Genomic DNA, 17,756 nt, shown 5'->3' on the forward strand with positions numbered 1-17,756 from the left:
AGGGCGCTGCTCCACCAGATCGAAATGTTAGGGCCTATGAAGTCAACGCCCGAAGCATAAAATACGATATAAATACGACAGCTTTTCCATCATTTTAAATGAATAATTGCAACCAGTGTGGAAGTTATGGTCACTTCTACGTTCCGGGCACCCTAGGCTTCACTTTAGGGCGTTGCTCCACCAGATCAAATAGTTAGGGCCTAAGAAGTCAACGCCAGAAGAATAAAATACAACATTAATACAACAGTTTTTCCATAGTATAAAAGGAATAATTGCAAACAGTGTGAAAGTAATGGTCATTTCTACGTTCCGGGCAACCTAGGCTTCACTCTACGGCGTTGTTCCACCAGATCGAATAGTTAGGGCCTAAGAAGTCAACACCAGAAGAATAAAATACAAAATAAACACAACAGCCTTTACACCGTATAAAACGAATAATTGCAACCTGTCTGAAGGTTATGGTCATATCTACGTTCCGGGCAACATAGGCTTCACTGTAGGGCGTTGCTCCACCAGATCGAAATGTTAGGGCCTAAGAAGTCAGCGCCCGAAACATAAAATGCGATATAAATACAACAGCTTTTCCATCATATTAAATGAATAATTGCAGACAGTGTGAAAGAAGTGGGCATTTCTACGTTCCGAGCAACCTAGGCTTCACTCTAGGGCGGTGCTCCACCATATCGAATAGCTACGGCCTTAGAAGCCTACGCCTGAAGCACAAAATACAATAGAAGTACAACAGTTTTTTCATGGTATAACAGGAATAATTGCAACAAGCGTGAAAGTAATGATCATTTCGGCGTTTCGGGCATCCTAGACTTAACTCTGAGGTATTGCTCCACCAGATGGAATAGTTAGGGCCTAAGGAGTCAACGCCAGAAGCTTAAAATACAATATAAATATAACAGTTTTTCCATCGTATAAGAAGAATAATAGCAACCAGTGTGAAAGTTATGGTCATTTCTAGGTTCCCGGCAACCTAGGCTTCACTCTAGAGCGATGCTCCACCAGATCAAACAGTTAGGGCCTTAGATGTCAACGCCAGAAGCATAAAATACAATAAAGGTGCAACAGTTTTTCCATCGTATAACAGGAATAACTGCAACCAGTGTGAAAGTACTGGTCATTTCTACGTTCCGGGCAACCTAGGCTTCACTCTAGGGCGTTGCTCCACCACAACTAATTGCTACAGCCTTAGAAGTCAACGACAGAAGCATAAAATACAATAAATATACAAGAGTTTTTCCATCGTATAACAGGAATAATTGCAACCAGTGTCAAAGTGATGATCATTTCTACGTTCCGGGCAACCTAGGCTTCACTCTAGGGCATTGCTCCACCAGATCGTATAGTTAGGGCCTTAGAAGTCAACGCCAGAAGCATAAAATGCAATAAATATACAAGAGTTTTTCCATCGTATAACAGGAATAATTGCAACCAGTGTGAATGTGGTGGTCATATCTACGTTCCGGGCAACCTAGGCTTCACTCTAGGGCGTTGCTCCACCAGATCAAACAGTTAGGGCCTTAGAAGCCAACGCCCGAAGCACTAAATACAAGATAAATAGAACAGTTTTTCCATTGTATAAAACGAATAATTGCTACCAGTGTAAAAGTTATGGTCATTTCTACGTTCCGGGCAACCTAGGCTTCACCCTAGGCCGTTGTTCCACCAGATCGAATAGTTAGGGCCTATGAAGTGAACGCCTGAAGCATAAAATGCAATATAAATTCAACAGTTTTTCCATCGTATAACAGGATTAATTGCAACCAGTTTGAAAGTGATGGTCATTTCTACGTACCGGGCAACCTAGGATTCACCCTAGGGCGTTGTTCCACCACATCGAATAGCTACGGCCTCAGAAGTCTTCGCCTGAAGCATAAAATGCAATATAAATACAAGAGCTTTTCCATCGTATAAAATGAATAATTGCAAACAGTGTGAAAGTAATGGTCATTTCTACGTTCCGGGAAACCTAGGCGTCACTGTAGGGCGTTGCTCCACCACATCTAATAGCTACGGCCTTAGAAGTCAACGCCAGGAGCATAAAATACAATATCAATACAACAGCTTTTCCATCGTATAAAATGAATAATTGCAAACAGTGTGAAAGTAATGGTCAATTCTACGTTCCGGGAAACCTAGGCGTCACTCTAGGGCGTTGCTCCACCATATCTAGTATCTGCGGCCTTAGAAGTCAAAGCCAGAAGCACAAAATACAATAAAAATGCAGCAGTTTTTCCATCGTATAGCATGACTAATTGCAACCAGCGCGAAAGTAATGATCATATCGACATTTCGGGCATCCTAGACTTAACTCTGAGGCGTTGCTCCACCAGATCGAAGAGTTAGGGCCTCAGAAGTCAACGCCAGAAGCATAAACTACAAAATAAATACAACAGTCTTTGCATCGTATAAAACGAATAATTGCAACCTGTGTGATGGTTATGGACATATCTACGCTCCGGGCTACCTAGGCTTCACTGTAGGGCGTTGCTCCACCAAATCGAATAGTTAGGACCTTAGAAGTCACGCCTGAAGCATAAAATACAATATAAGTACAACAGTTTTTCCATCGTATAAAATGAATGATTGCGAACATTGTGAAAGTAATGGTCATTTCTACGGTCCGGGCAACCTACGCGTCATACTATTGCGTTGCTGCTCCACATCTGATAGCTACGGCCTTAGAAGTCAACGCCGGATGCATAAAATGCAATAAAAATACAACAGTTTTTCCATCATATAACAGGAATAATTGCAGCCAGTTTGAAAGTGACGGTCATTTCTACGTTCCGGGCAACCTAGGCTTCACTCGAGGGCGTTGCTCCACCAGATCGAATAGTTAGGGCCTTAGAAGTCAACGCCCGAAGCATAAAATGCAATAAAAATACAACAGTGTTTCCATCATATAACAGGAATAATAGCAACCAGTTTGGAAGTGATGGCCTATTCTACGTTCCGCGCAACCTAGGCTTCACTCCAGGGCGTTGCTCCACCAGATCGAATAGTTACGGCCTAAGAAGACAACGCCAGAAGCATAAAATTCGATATAAATACAACAGCTTTTCCATCGTATAAAACGAACAATTGCAACCAGTGTGAAAGTTATGGTCATTGCTACGTTCCGGGCAACCTAGGCTTCACCCCAGGTCGTTGTTCCACCAGATCGAATAGTTAGGGCCTAAGAAGTGAACGCCAGCAGCATAAAATGCAATATAAATACAACAGTTCTTCCATCATATAAAACGAATAATTGCAACCAGTATGAAAGTTATGGTCATTTCTACGTTCCGGGAAACCCAGGCTTCACTCTATGGCGTTCTTCCACCACACCGAATAGCTACGGCCTCAGAAGTCAACGCCTGAAGCATAAAATACAATAAAAATACAACAGCCTTTCCATCCTATAACAGGAATAATTGCAACCAGTTTGATAGTGATGGTCATTTCTACGTTACGAGCAACCTAGGCTTCACTCTAGGGCGTTGTTCCACCTGTTCGAATTGTTAGGGCCTAAGAAGTCAACGCCAGAAGCATAAGATACAATATAAATATAACAGTTTTTCCATCGTATAGAACGAATAATAGCATCCAGTGTGAAAGTTATGGTCATTTCTACGTTCCGGGCAACCTAGGCATCACTCTAGAGCGTTGCTCCACCAGATCGAATAGTTAGTGCCTTAGAAGTCAACGCCAGAAGCATAAAATACAATATAAATACAACAGGTTTTCCATCGTATAAAACGAATAATTGCAACCAGTATGAAAGTTATGGTCATTTTTACGTTCCGGGCAACCTAGGCTTCACTCTATGGCGTTCTTCCACTACATCGAATGGCAACGGCCTCAGAAGTCAACGCCTGAAGCATAAAATACAATAAAAATACAACAGTCTTTCCGTCCTATAACAGGAATAATTGCAACCCGTGTGAAGGTGATGGTCATTTGTACGTTCCAGACAACCTAGGCATCACTCTAGGGCGTTGTTCCACCAGATCGAATTGTTAGGGCCTAAGAAGTCAACGCGAGAAGCATAAGATACAATATAAATATAAGTTTTTCCATCGTATAGAACGAATAATAGCAAACAGTGTGAAAGTCATGGTCACTTCTACGTTCCGGGCAACCTAGGCTTCACTCTAGGGCGTTGCTCCACCAGATCAAACAGTTAGGTCCTTAGAAGTCAACGCCCGAAGCATAAAATACAAAATAAATAAAACAGTCTTTCCATCCTATAACAGGAATAATTGCAACCAGTTTGAAGATGATGGTCATTTCTACGTTCCGGGCAGCCTAGGCTTCACTCTACGGCGTTGCTCCACCAGATCAAACAGCTAGGGCCTTAGAAGTCAATGCCCGAAGCATAAAATGCAATATAAATATAAAAGTTTTTCCATCATATAACAGGAATATTTGCAACCAGTTTGAAAGTGATGGTAATTGCTACGTTCCGGGCAACTTAGGCTTCACTCTAGGGCGTTGCTCCTCTAGATCGAATAGTTAGTGCCTTAGAAGTCAACGCCCGAAGTATAAAATACAAAATCAATAGAACAGTTTTTCCATCGTATAAAACTAATAATTGCAACCAGTGTGAAAGTAATGGGCATTTCTACGTTCCGGGCAACCTAGGCCTCACTCTAGCGCGTTGTTCCACCAGACTGAATAATTAGGGCCTAAGGAGTGAACGCCAGCAGCATAAAATACAATATAAATACATCAGTTCTTCCATCATATAAAACGAATAATTGCAACCAGTTTGAAAGTGATGGTCATTTCTACGTTCCGGGCAACTTAGGCTTCACTCGAGGGCGTTGCTCCACCAGATCGAATAGTTAGGGCCTTAGAAGTCAACGCCCGAAGCATAAAATGCAATAAAAATACAACAGTGTTTCCATCATATAACAGGAATAATAGCAACCAGTTTGGAAGTGATGGCCTATTCTACGTTCCGCGCAACCTAGGCTTCACTCCAGGGCGTTCTTCCACCACATCGAATAGTTGCCGCCTCAGAAGTCAATGCCTGAAGCATAAAATACAATAAAAATACAACAGTCTTTCCATCCTATAACAGGAATAATTGCAACCAGTTTGAAGATGATGGTCATTTCTACGTTCCGGACAGCCTAGGCTTCACTCTACGGCGTTGCTCCACCAGATCAAACAGCTAGGGCCTTAGAAGTCAATGCCCGAAGCATAAAATGCAATATAAATATAAAAGTTTTTCCATCATATAACAGGAATATTTGCAACCAGTTTGAAAGTGATGGTAATTGCTACGTTCCGGGCAACTTAGGCTTCACTCTAGGGCGTTGCTCCTCTAGATCGAATAGTTAGTGCCTTAGAAGTCAACGCCCGAAGCATAAAATACAAAATCAATAGAACAGTTTTTCCATCGTATAAAACTAATAATTGCAACCAGTGTGAAAGTAATGGGCATTTCTACGTTCCGGGCAACCTAGGCTTCACTCTAGGGCGTTGCTCCACCACATCGAATAGCTACGGCCTTAGAAGTCAACGCCAGAAGCATAAAATACAGTATAAATACAACAGTTTTTCCATTGTATAGCATGACCAATTGCAACCAGTGCGAAAGTAACGATCATTTCGATGTTTCGGGCATCCTAGACTTAACTCTGAGGCGTTGCTCCACCAGATCGAAGAGTTAGGGTCTAAGAAGTCAACACCGGAAGCATAAAATACAATATAAATACAACAGCTTTTCCATCGTAGAAAACGAATAATTGCAACCTGTGTGAAGGTTATGGTCATATCTACGTTCCGGGCAAGCTTGGCTTCACTGTAGGGTGTTGCTCCACCAGATCGAATAGGTAGGGCCATAGAAGTCTACGCCCGAAGCATAAAATACGATAAATATACAAGGGTTTTTCCATCGTATAACAGGATTAATTGCAACCAGTTTGAAAGTGATGGTCATTTCTCCTTTCCGGGCAACCTAGGCTTCACTCTAGGTCGTTGCTCCACTAGGTCGAATAGCTAGGGCCTTAGAAGTCAACGCCAGAAGCATAAATTACAATATAAATACAACAGTTTTTCTATTGTATAAAACGAATAATTGCAACCAGTATGAAACTTATGGTCATTTCTAAGTTCCGGGCAACCTAGGCCTCACTCTAGCGCGTTGTTCCACCAGACTGAATAATTAGGGCCTAAGGAGTGAACGCCAGCAGCATAAAATACAATATGAATACAACAGTTTTTCCATCATATAAAACGAATAATTGCAACCAGTATGAAAGTTATGGTCATTTCTACGTTCCGGGCAACCTAGGCTTCACTCTATGGCGTTCTTCCACCACATCGAATAGCTACGGCCTCAGAAGTCAACGCCTGAAGCATAAAATACAATAAAAATACAACAGTCTTTCCATCCTATAACAGGAATAATTGCAACCCGTGTGAAAGTGATGGTCATTTGTACGTTCCAGGCAACCTATTGTTCACTCTAGGGCGTTGTTCCACCAGATCGAATTGTTAGGGCCTAAGAAGTCAACGCCAGAAGCATAAGATACATTATAAATATAACAGTTTTTCCATCGTATAGAACGAATAATAGCATCCAGTGTGAAAGTTATGGTCATTTCTACGTTCCGGGCAACCTAGGCTTCACTCTAGGGCGTTGCTCCACCAGATCAAACAGTTAGTTCCTTAGAAGTCAACGCCCGAAGCATAAAATGCAATAAAAATACAACAGTGTTTCCATCATCTAACAGGAATAATTGCAACCAGTTTGAAAGTGATGGCCAATTCTACGTTCCGCGCAACCTAGGCTTCACTCCAGGGCCTTGCTCCACCAGATCGAATAGTTAGGGCCTAAGAAGTGAACGCCAGCAGCATAAAATACAATATAAATGCAACAGTTCTTCCATCATATAAAACGAATAATTGCAACCAGTATGAAAGTTATGGTCATTTCTACGTTCCGGGCAACCCAGGCTTCACTCTATGGCGTTCTTCCACCACATCGAATAGCTACGGCCTCAGAAGTCAACGCCTGAAGCATAAAATACAATAAAAATACAACAGCCTTTCCATCCTATAACAGGAATAATTGCAACCAGTTTGATAGTGATGGTCATTTCTACGTTCCGGGGATCCTAGGCTTCACTCTAGGGCGTTGCTCCACCAGATCGAATAGTTAGGCCTTAGAAGTCAACACCAGAAGCATAAAATAGAATATAAATACAACAGTTTTTCAATCGTATAAAACGAGTAATTGCAACCAGTATGAAAGTTAAAGTCATTTATACGTTCCCGGCAACCTAGGCTTCACTCTAGTGCGTTGCTCCACCAGATCGAATTGTTAGGGCCTAAGAAGTCAACGCCAGAAGCATAAGATACAATATAAATATAACAGTTTTTCCATCTATAGAACGAATAATAGCAACCAGTGTGAAAGTTATGGTCACTTCTACGTTCCGGGCAACCTAGGCTTCACACTAGGGCGTTGATCCACCAGATAGAATAGTTAGGGCCTTAGAAGTCAACGCCAGAAGCATAAAATTCAATAAAGATGCAACAGTTTTTCCATCGTATAGCAGGAATAACTGCAAACAGTGTGAAAGTACTGGTCATTTCTACGTTCCGGGCAACCTAGGCTTCACTCTAGGGCGTTGCTCCACCAGATCAAACAGTTAGTTCCTTAGAAGTCAACGCCCGAAGCATAAAATACAAAATAAATAGAACAGTTTTTCCATAGTATAAAACGAATAATGGCAACCAGTGTGAAAGTTGTGATCATTTCTACGTTCCGGCAACCTAGGCTTCACCCCAGGGCGTTGTTCCACCAGATCGAATAGTTAGGGCCTAAGAAGTGAACGCCAGCAGCATAAAATACAATATAAATACAACAGATCTTCCATCATATAAAACGAATAATTGCAACCAGTATGAAAGTTATGGTCATTTCTACGTTCCGGGCAACCTAGGCTTCACTCTATGGCGTTCTTCCACCACATCGAATAGCTGCGGCCTCAGAAGTCAACGCCTGAAGCATAAAATACAATAAAAATACAACAGTCTTTCCATCCTATAACTGGAATAATTGCAACCCGTGTGAAAGTGATGGTCATTTATACGTTCCAGGCAACCTAGGCATCACTCTAGGGCGTTGTTCCACCAGATCGAATTGTTAGGGCCTAAGAAGTCAACGCCAGAAGCGTAAGATACAATATAAATATAACAGTTTTTCCATCGTATAGAACGAATAATTGCAACCAGTGTGAAAGTTATGGTCATTTCTACTTTCCGGGCAACCTAGGCTTCACCCTAGGGCGTTGCTTCAACAGATTGATTAGTTAGGGCCTTAGAAGTCAACGCCCGAAGCATAAAAAACAAAAAAAATAGAACAGCTTTTCCATCGTATAAAACGAATAATTGCTACCGGTGTGAAAGTTATGGTCATTTCTACGTTCCGGGCAACCTAGGCTTCACCATAGGGCGTTGTTCCACCAGATGGAATAGTTAGGGCATAAGAAGTCAACGCCAGAAGCATAAAATAGAATATAAATACAACAGTTTTTCAATCGTATAGAACGAGTAATTGCAACCAGTATGAAAGTTAAAGTCATTTATACGTTCCGGGCAACCTAGGCTTCACCCTAGGGCGTTGCTCCAACAGATTGAATAGTTAGGGCCTTAGAAGTCAACGCCGGAAGCATAAAATGCAATAAAAATACAACAGTTTTTCCATCGTATAAAAGGATTAATTGCAACCAGTTTGAAAGTGATGGTCACTTCTACGTTCCGGGTAACCTAGTCTTAACTCTGTGGCGTTGCTCCACCAGATCGAAGAGTTAGGGTCTAAGAAGTCAACACCGGAAGCATAAAATACAATATAAATGCAACAGCTTTTCCATCGTAGAAAACGAATATTTGCAACCTTTGTGAATGTTATGGTCATATCTACGTTCCGGGCATACTGGGCTTCAGTGTAGGGTGTTGCTCCACAAGATCGAATAGGTAGGGCCATAGAAGTCTACGCCCGAAGCAAATAATACAATAAATATACAAGAGTTTTTCCTTCCTATATCAGGAATAATTGCAACCAGTGTGAAAGTGATGGTCATTTCTACGTTCCGGGCAACGTAGGCTTCACTCTAGGGCGTTGTTCCTCCAGATCGAACACTTAGGGCCTAAGAAGGCACCGCCAGAAGCATAAAATACAATATAAATATAACAGTTTTTCCATCGTATAAAACGAATAATAGCAATCAGTGTGAAAGTTATGGTCATTTCTAAGTTCCGGGCAACCTAGGCTTCACCCTAGGGCGTTGCTCCAACAGATTGAATGGTTAGGGCCTTAGCAGTCAACGCCCGAAGCATAAAATACAATATAAATACAACAGTTTTTCCATCATATAACAGGAATAATTGCAACCAGTTTGAAAGTGATGGTCATTTCTACGTTCCGGGCAACCTAGGCTTCACTCTAGAGCGTTGCTCCACTAGATCGAATAGCTACGGCCTCAGAAGTCAACGCCTGAAGCATAAAATACAATAAAAATACAACAGTCTTTCCATCCTATAACAGGAATAATTGCAACCCGTGTGAAAGTGATGGTCATTTGTACGTTCCAGGCAACCTATTGTTCACTCTAGGGCGTTGTTCCACCAGATCGAATTGTTAGGGCCTAAGAAGTCAACGCCAGAAGCATAAGATACATTATAAATATAACAGTTTTTCCATCGTATAGAACGAATAATAGCATCCAGTGTGAAAGTTATGGTCATTTCTACGTTCCGGGCACCCTAGGCTTCACTCTAGGGCGTTGCTCCACCAGATCAAACAGTTAGTTCCTTAGAAGTCAACGCCCGAAGCATAAAATACAAAATAAATAGAACAGTTTTTCCATCGTATAAAACGAATAATAGCAACCAGTGTGAAAGTTATGGTCATTTCTACGTTCCGGCAACCTAGGCTTCACCCCAGGGCGTTGTTCCACCAGATCGAATAGTTAGGGCCTAAGAAGTGAACGCCAGAAGCATAAAATACAATATAAATACAACAGTCTTTCCGTCCTATAACAGGAATAATTGCAACCCGTGTGAAAGTGATGGTCATTTGTACGTTCCGGGCAACCTAGGCGTCACTCTAGGGCGTTGTTCCACCAGATCTAATAGCTACGGCCTTAGACGTCAACGACAGGAGCATAAAATACAATAAAGATGCAACAGCTTTTCCATCGTATAAAACGAATAATTGCACCCAGTGTGAAAGTTATTGTCATTTCTACTTTCCGCGCAACCGAGGATTCACCCTGCGGCGTTGCTCCAACAGATTGAATAGTTAGGACCTTAGAAGTCAATGCCCGAAGCATAAAATGCAATAAAAATACAACAGTTTTTCCATCATATGACAGGAATAATTGCAACCAGTTTGAAAGTCAGGGTCATTTCTACGTTCCGGGCAACCTAGGCTTCACTCTAGGGCGGTGCTCCACCAGATCGAATAGTTAGGGCCTTAGAAGTCAACGCCCGAAGCATAAAATGCAATAAAAATACAACAGTGTTTCCATCATCTAACAGGAATAATTGCAACCAGTTTGAAAGTGACGGCCAATTCTACGTTCCGCGCAACCTAGGCTTCACTCCAGGGCCTTGCTCCACCAGTCGAATAGTTAGGGCCTAAGAAGTGAACGCCAGCAGCATAAAATACAATATAAATGCAACAGTTCTTCCATCATATAAAACGAATAATTGCAACCAGTATGAAAGTTATGGTCATTTCTACGTTCCGGGCAACCCAGGCTTCACTCTATGGCGTTCTTCCACCACATCGAATAGCTACGGCCTCAGAAGTCAACGCCTGAAGCATAAAATACAATAAAAATACAACAGCCTTTCCATCCTATAACAGGAATAATTGCAACCAGTTTGATAGTGATGGTCATTTCTACGTTCCGGGGATACTAGGCTTCACTCTAGGGCGTTGCTCCACCAGATCGAATAGTTAGTGCCTTAGAAGTCAACGCCCGAAGCATAAAATACAAAATAAATAGAACAGTTTTTCCATCGTATAAAACGAATAATAGCAACCAGTGTGAAAGTTATGGTCATTTCTACGTTCCGCGCAACCTAGGCTTCACTCCAGGGCGTTGCTCCACCAGATCGAATAGTTACGGCCTAGGAAGTCAACGCCAGAAGCTTAAAATACGATATAAATAAAGCAGCTTTTCCGTCGTATAAAACGAATAATTGCAACCAGTATGAGAGTTAACGTCATTTCTACGTTCCGGGCAACCTAGGCTTCACACTAGGGCGTTGATCCACCAGATAGAATAGTTAGGGCCTTAGAAGTCAACGTCAGAAGCATAAAATTCAATAAGAATGCAACAGTTTTTCCATCGTATAGCAGGAATAACTGCAAACAGTGTGAAAGTACTGGTCATTTCTACGTTCCGGGTAACCTAGGCTTCACTCTAGGGCGTTGTTCCACCAGATCGAACAGTTAGGGCCTAAGAAGGCACCGCCAGAAGCATAAAATACAATATAAATATAACAGTTTTGCCATCGTATAAAACGAATAATAGCAACCAGTGTGAAAGTTATGGTCATTTCTACGTTCCGGGCAACCTAGGCTTCACCCCAGGTAGTTGTTCCACCAGATCGGATAGTTAGGGCCTAAGAAGTGAACGCCAGGAGCATAAAATACAATATAAATACAACAGTTCTTCCATCATATAAAACGGATAATTGCAACCAGTATGAAGGTTATGGTCATTTCTACGTTCCGGGCAACCTAGGCTTCACCCTATGGCGTTGTTCCACCACATCGAATAGCTACGGCCTCAGAAGTCAACGCCTGAAGCATAGAATACAATAAAAATACAACAGTCTTTCCATCCTATAACTGGAATAATTGCAACCCGTGTGAAAGTGATGGTCATTTGTACGTTCCAGGCAACCTAGGCTTCACTTTAGGGCGTTGTTCCACCAGATCGAATAGTTAGTGCCTTAGAAGTCAACGCCAGAAGCATAAAATAGAATATAAACACAACAGTTTTTCCATCGTATAAAACGAATAATTGCTACCAGTATAGAAGTGATGGTCATTTCTACGTTCCGGGCAACCCTAGGCCTCACTCTAGGGCGTTGTTCCACCAGATCGAACAGTTAGGGCCTAAGAAGGCGCCGCCAGAAGCATAAAATACAATATAAATATAACAGTTTTGCCATCGTATAGAACGAATAATAGCATCCAGTGTGAAAGTTATGGTCATTTCTACGTTCCGGGCAACCTAGGCTTCACTCTAGGGCGTTGCTCAACCAGATCAAACAGTTAGTTCCTTAGAAGTCAACGCCCGGAGCATAAAATACAAAATAAATAGACCAGTTTTTCCATAGTATGAAACGAATAATAGCAACCAGTGTGAAAGTTATGATCATTTCTACGTTCCGGCAACCTAGGCTTCAACCCAGGGCGTTGTTCCACCAGATGGAATAGTTAGGGCCTAAGAAGTGAACGCCAGCAGCATAAAATACAATATAAATACAACAGTTCTTCCATCATATAAAACGTATAATTGCAACCAGTATGAAAGTTATGGTCATTTCTACGTTCCGCGCAACCTAGGCTTCACTCTATGGCGTTCTTCCACCACATCGAATAGCTGCGGCCTCAGAAGTCAACGCCTGAAGCATAAAATACAATAAAAATACAACAGTCTTTCCATCCTATAACAGGAATAATTGCAACCCTTGTGAAAGTGATGGTCATTTGTACGTTCCAGGCAACCTAGGCATCACTCTAGGGCGTTGTTCCACCAGATCGAATTGTTAGGGCCTTAGAAGTCAACGCCAGAAGCATAAGATGCAATATAAATATAACTGTTTTTCCATCGTATAGAACGAATAATAGCAACCAGTGTGAAAGTTATGGTCATTTCTACTTTCCGGGCAACCTAGGCTTCACGCCTAGGGCGTTGCTCCACCAGATAGAATAGTTAGGGCCTTAGAAGTCAACGCCAGAAGCATAAAATTCAATAAAGATGCAACAGTTTTTCCATCGTATAGCAGGAATAACTGCAAACAGTGTGAAAGTACTGGTCATTTCTACGTTCCGGGCAACCTAGGCTTCACTCTAGGGCGTTGCTCCACCAGATCAAACAGTTAGTTCCTTAGAAGTCAACGCCCGAAGCATAAAATACAAAATAAATAGAACAGTTTTTCCATAGTATAAAACGAATAATGGCAACCAGTGTGAAAGTTGTGATCATTTCTACGTTCCGGCAACCTAGGCTTCACCCCAGGGCGTTGTTCCACCAGATCGAATAGTTAGGGCCTAAGAAGTGAACGCCAGCAGCATAAAATACAATATAAATACAACAGATCTTCCATCATATAAAACGAATAATTGCAACCAGTATGAAAGTTATGGTCATTTCTACGTTCCGGGCAACCTAGGCTTCACTCTATGGCGTTCTTCCACCACATCGAATAGCTGCGGCCTCAGAAGTCAACGCCTGAAGCATAAAATACAATAAAAATACAACAGTCTTTCCATCCTATAACTGGAATAATTGCAACCCGTGTGAAAGTGATGGTCATTTATACGTTCCAGGCAACCTAGGCATCACTCTAGGGCGTTGTTCCACCAGATCGAATTGTTAGGGCCTAAGAAGTCAACGCCAGAAGCGTAAGATACAATATAAATATAACAGTTTTTCCATCGTATAGAACGAATAATTGCAACCAGTGTGAAAGTTATGGTCATTTCTACTTTCCGGGCAACCTAGGCTTCACCCTAGGGCGTTGCTTCAACAGAGTGATTAGTTAGGGCCTTAGAAGTCAACGCCCGAAGCATAAAAAACAAAAAAAATAGAACAGCTTTTCCATCGTATAAAACGAATAATTGCTACCGGTGTGAAAGTTATGGTCATTTCTACGTTCCGGGCAACCTAGGCTTCACCATAGGGCGTTGTTCCACCAGATGGAATAGTTAGGGCATAAGAAGTCAACGCCAGAAGCATAAAATAGAATATAAATACAACAGTTTTTCAATCGTATAGAACGAGTAATTGCAACCAGTATGAAAGTTAAAGTCATTTATACGTTCCGGGCAACCTAGGCTTCACCCTAGGGCGTTGCTCCAACAGATTGAATAGTTAGGGCCTTAGAAGTCAACGCCGGAAGCATAAAATGCAATAAAAATACAACAGTTTTTCCATCGTATAAAAGGATTAATTGCAACCAGTTTGAAAGTGATGGTCACTTCTACGTTCCGGGTAACCTAGTCTTAACTCTGTGGCGTTGCTCCACCAGATCGAAGAGTTAGGGTCTAAGAAGTCAACACCGGAAGCATAAAATACAATATAAATGCAACAGCTTTTCCATCGTAGAAAACGAATATTTGCAACCTTTGTGAATGTTATGGTCATATCTACGTTCCGGGCATACTGGGCTTCAGTGTAGGGTGTTGCTCCACAAGATCGAATAGGTAGGGCCATAGAAGTCTACGCCCGAAGCAAATAATACAATAAATATACAAGAGTTTTTCCTTCCTATATCAGGAATAATTGCAACCAGTGTGAAAGTGATGGTCATTTCTACGTTCCGGGCAACGTAGGCTTCACTCTAGGGCGTTGTTCCTCCAGATCGAACACTTAGGGCCTAAGAAGGCACCGCCAGAAGCATAAAATACAATATAAATATAACAGTTTTTCCATCGTATAAAACGAATAATAGCAATCAGTGTGAAAGTTATGGTCATTTCTAAGTTCCGGGCAACCTAGGCTTCACCCTAGGGCGTTGCTCCAACAGATTGAATGGTTAGGGCCTTAGCAGTCAACGCCCGAAGCATAAAATACAATATAAATACAACAGTTTTTCCATCATGTAACAGGAATAATTGCAACCAGTTTGAAAGTGATGGTCATTTCTACGTTCCGGGCAACCTAGGCTTCACTCTAGAGCGTTGCTCCACTAGATCGAATAGCTACGGCCTCAGAAGTCAACGCCTGAAGCATAAAATACAATAAAAATACAACAGTCTTTCCATCCTATAACAGGAATAATTGCAACCCGTGTGAAAGTGATGGTCATTTGTACGTTCCAGGCAACCTATTGTTCACTCTAGGGCGTTGTTCCACCAGATCGAATTGTTAGGGCCTAAGAAGTCAACGCCAGAAGCATAAGATACATTATAAATATAACAGTTTTTCCATCGTATAGAACGAATAATAGCATCCAGTGTGAAAGTTATGGTCATTTCTACGTTCCGGGCACCCTAGGCTTCACTCTAGGGCGTTGCTCCACCAGATCAAACAGTTAGTTCCTTAGAAGTCAACGCCCGAAGCATAAAATACAAAATAAATAGAACAGTTTTTCCATCGTATAAAACGAATAATAGCAACCAGTGTGAAAGTTATGGTCATTTCTACGTTCCGGCAACCTAGGCTTCACCCCAGGGCGTTGTTCCACCAGATCGAATAGTTAGGGCCTAAGAAGTGAACGCCAGAAGCATAAAATACAATATAAATACAACAGTCTTTCCGTCCTATAACAGGAATAATTGCAACCCGTGTGAAAGTGATGGTCATTTGTACGTTCCGGGCAACCTAGGCGTCACTCTAGGGCGTTGTTCCACCAGATCTAATAGCTACGGCCTTAGACGTCAACGACAGGAGCATAAAATACAATAAAGATGCAACAGCTTTTCCATCGTATAAAACGAATAATTGCACCCAGTGTGAAAGTTATTGTCATTTCTACTTTCCGCGCAACCGAGGATTCACCCTGCGGCGTTGCTCCAACAGATTGAATAGTTAGGACCTTAGAAGTCAATGCCCGAAGCATAAAATGCAATAAAAATACAACAGTTTTTCCATCATATGACAGGAATAATTGCAACCAGTTTGAAAGTCAGGGTCATTTCTACGTTCCGGGCAACCTAGGCTTCACTCTAGGGCGGTGCTCCACCAGATCGAATAGTTAGGGCCTTAGAAGTCAACGCCCGAAGCATAAAATGCAATAAAAATACAACAGTGTTTCCATCATCTAACAGGAATAATTGCAACCAGTTTGAAAGTGACGGCCAATTCTACGTTCCGCGCAACCTAGGCTTCACTCCAGGGCCTTGCTCCACCAGTCGAATAGTTAGGGCCTAAGAAGTGAACGCCAGCAGCATAAAATACAATATAAATGCAACAGTTCTTCCATCATATAAAACGAATAATTGCAACCAGTATGAAAGTTATGGTCATTTCTACGTTCCGGGCAACCCAGGCTTCACTCTATGGCGTTCTTCCACCACATCGAATAGCTACGGCCTCAGAAGTCAACGCCTGAAGCATAAAATACAATAAAAATACAACAGCCTTTCCATCCTATAACAGGAATAATTGCAACCAGTTTGATAGTGATGGTCATTTCTACGTTCCGGGGATCCTAGGCTTCACTCTAGGGCGTTGCTCCACCAGATCGAATAGTTAGTGCCTTAGAAGTCAACGCCCGAAGCATAAAATACAAAATAAATAGAACAGTTTTTCCATCGTATAAAACGAATAATAGCAACCAGTGTGAAAGTTATGGTCATTTCTACGTTCCGCGCAACCTAGGCTTCACTCCAGGGCGTTGCTCCACCAGATCGAATAGTTACGGCCTAGGAAGTCAACGCCAGAAGCTTAAAATACGATATAAATAAAGCAGCTTTTCCGTCGTATAAAACGAATAATTGCAACCAGTATGAGAGTTAACGTCATTTCTACGTTCCGGGCAACCTAGGCTTCACACTAGGGCGTTGATCCACCAGATAGAATAGTTAGGGCCTTAGAAGTCAACGTCAGAAGCATAAAATTCAATAAGAATGCAACAGTTTTTCCATCGTATAGCAGGAATAACTGCAAACAGTGTGAAAGTACTGGTCATTTCTACGTTCCGGGTAACCTAGGCTTCACTCTAGGGCGTTGTTCCACCAGATCGAACAGTTAGGGCCTAAGAAGGCACCGCCAGAAGCATAAAATACAATATAAATATAACAGTTTTGCCATCGTATAAAACGAATAATAGCAACCAGTGTGAAAGTTATGGTCATTTCTACGTTCCGGGCAACCTAGGCTTCACCCCAGGTAGTTGTTCCACCAGATCGGATAGTTAGGGCCTAAGAAGTGAACGCCAGGAGCATAAAATACAATATAAATACAACAGTCCTTCCATCATATAAAACGGATAATTGCAACCAGTATGAAGGTTATGGTCATTTCTACGTTCCGGGCAACCTAGGCTTCACCCTATGGCGTTGTTCCACCACATCGAATAGCTACGGCCTCAGAAGTCAACGCCTGAAGCATAGAATACAATAAAAATACAACAGTCTTTCCATCCTATAACTGGAATAATTGCAACCCGTGTGAAAGTGATGGTCATTTGTACGTTCCAGGCAACCTAGGCTTCACTTTAGGGCGTTGTTCCACCAGATCGAATAGTTAGTGCCTTAGAAGTCAACGCCAGAAGCATAAAATAGAATATAAACACAACAGTTTTTCCATCGTATAAAACGAATAATTGCTACCAGTATAGAAGTGATGGTCATTTCTACGTTCCGGGCAACCCTAGGCCTCACTCTAGGGCGTTGTTCCACCAGATCGAACAGTTAGGGCCTAAGAAGGCGCCGCCAGAAGCATAAAATACAATATAAATATAACAGTTTTGCCATCGTATAGAACGAATAATAGCATCCAGTGTGAAAGTTATGGTCATTTCTACGTTCCGGGCAACCTAGGCTTCACTCTAGG

Source organism: Calliopsis andreniformis, chromosome 11 (assembly GCF_051401765.1).
Source record: "Calliopsis andreniformis isolate RMS-2024a chromosome 11, iyCalAndr_principal, whole genome shotgun sequence".
In the NCBI taxonomy this organism is placed as follows: Eukaryota; Metazoa; Arthropoda; class Insecta; order Hymenoptera; family Andrenidae; genus Calliopsis; species Calliopsis andreniformis.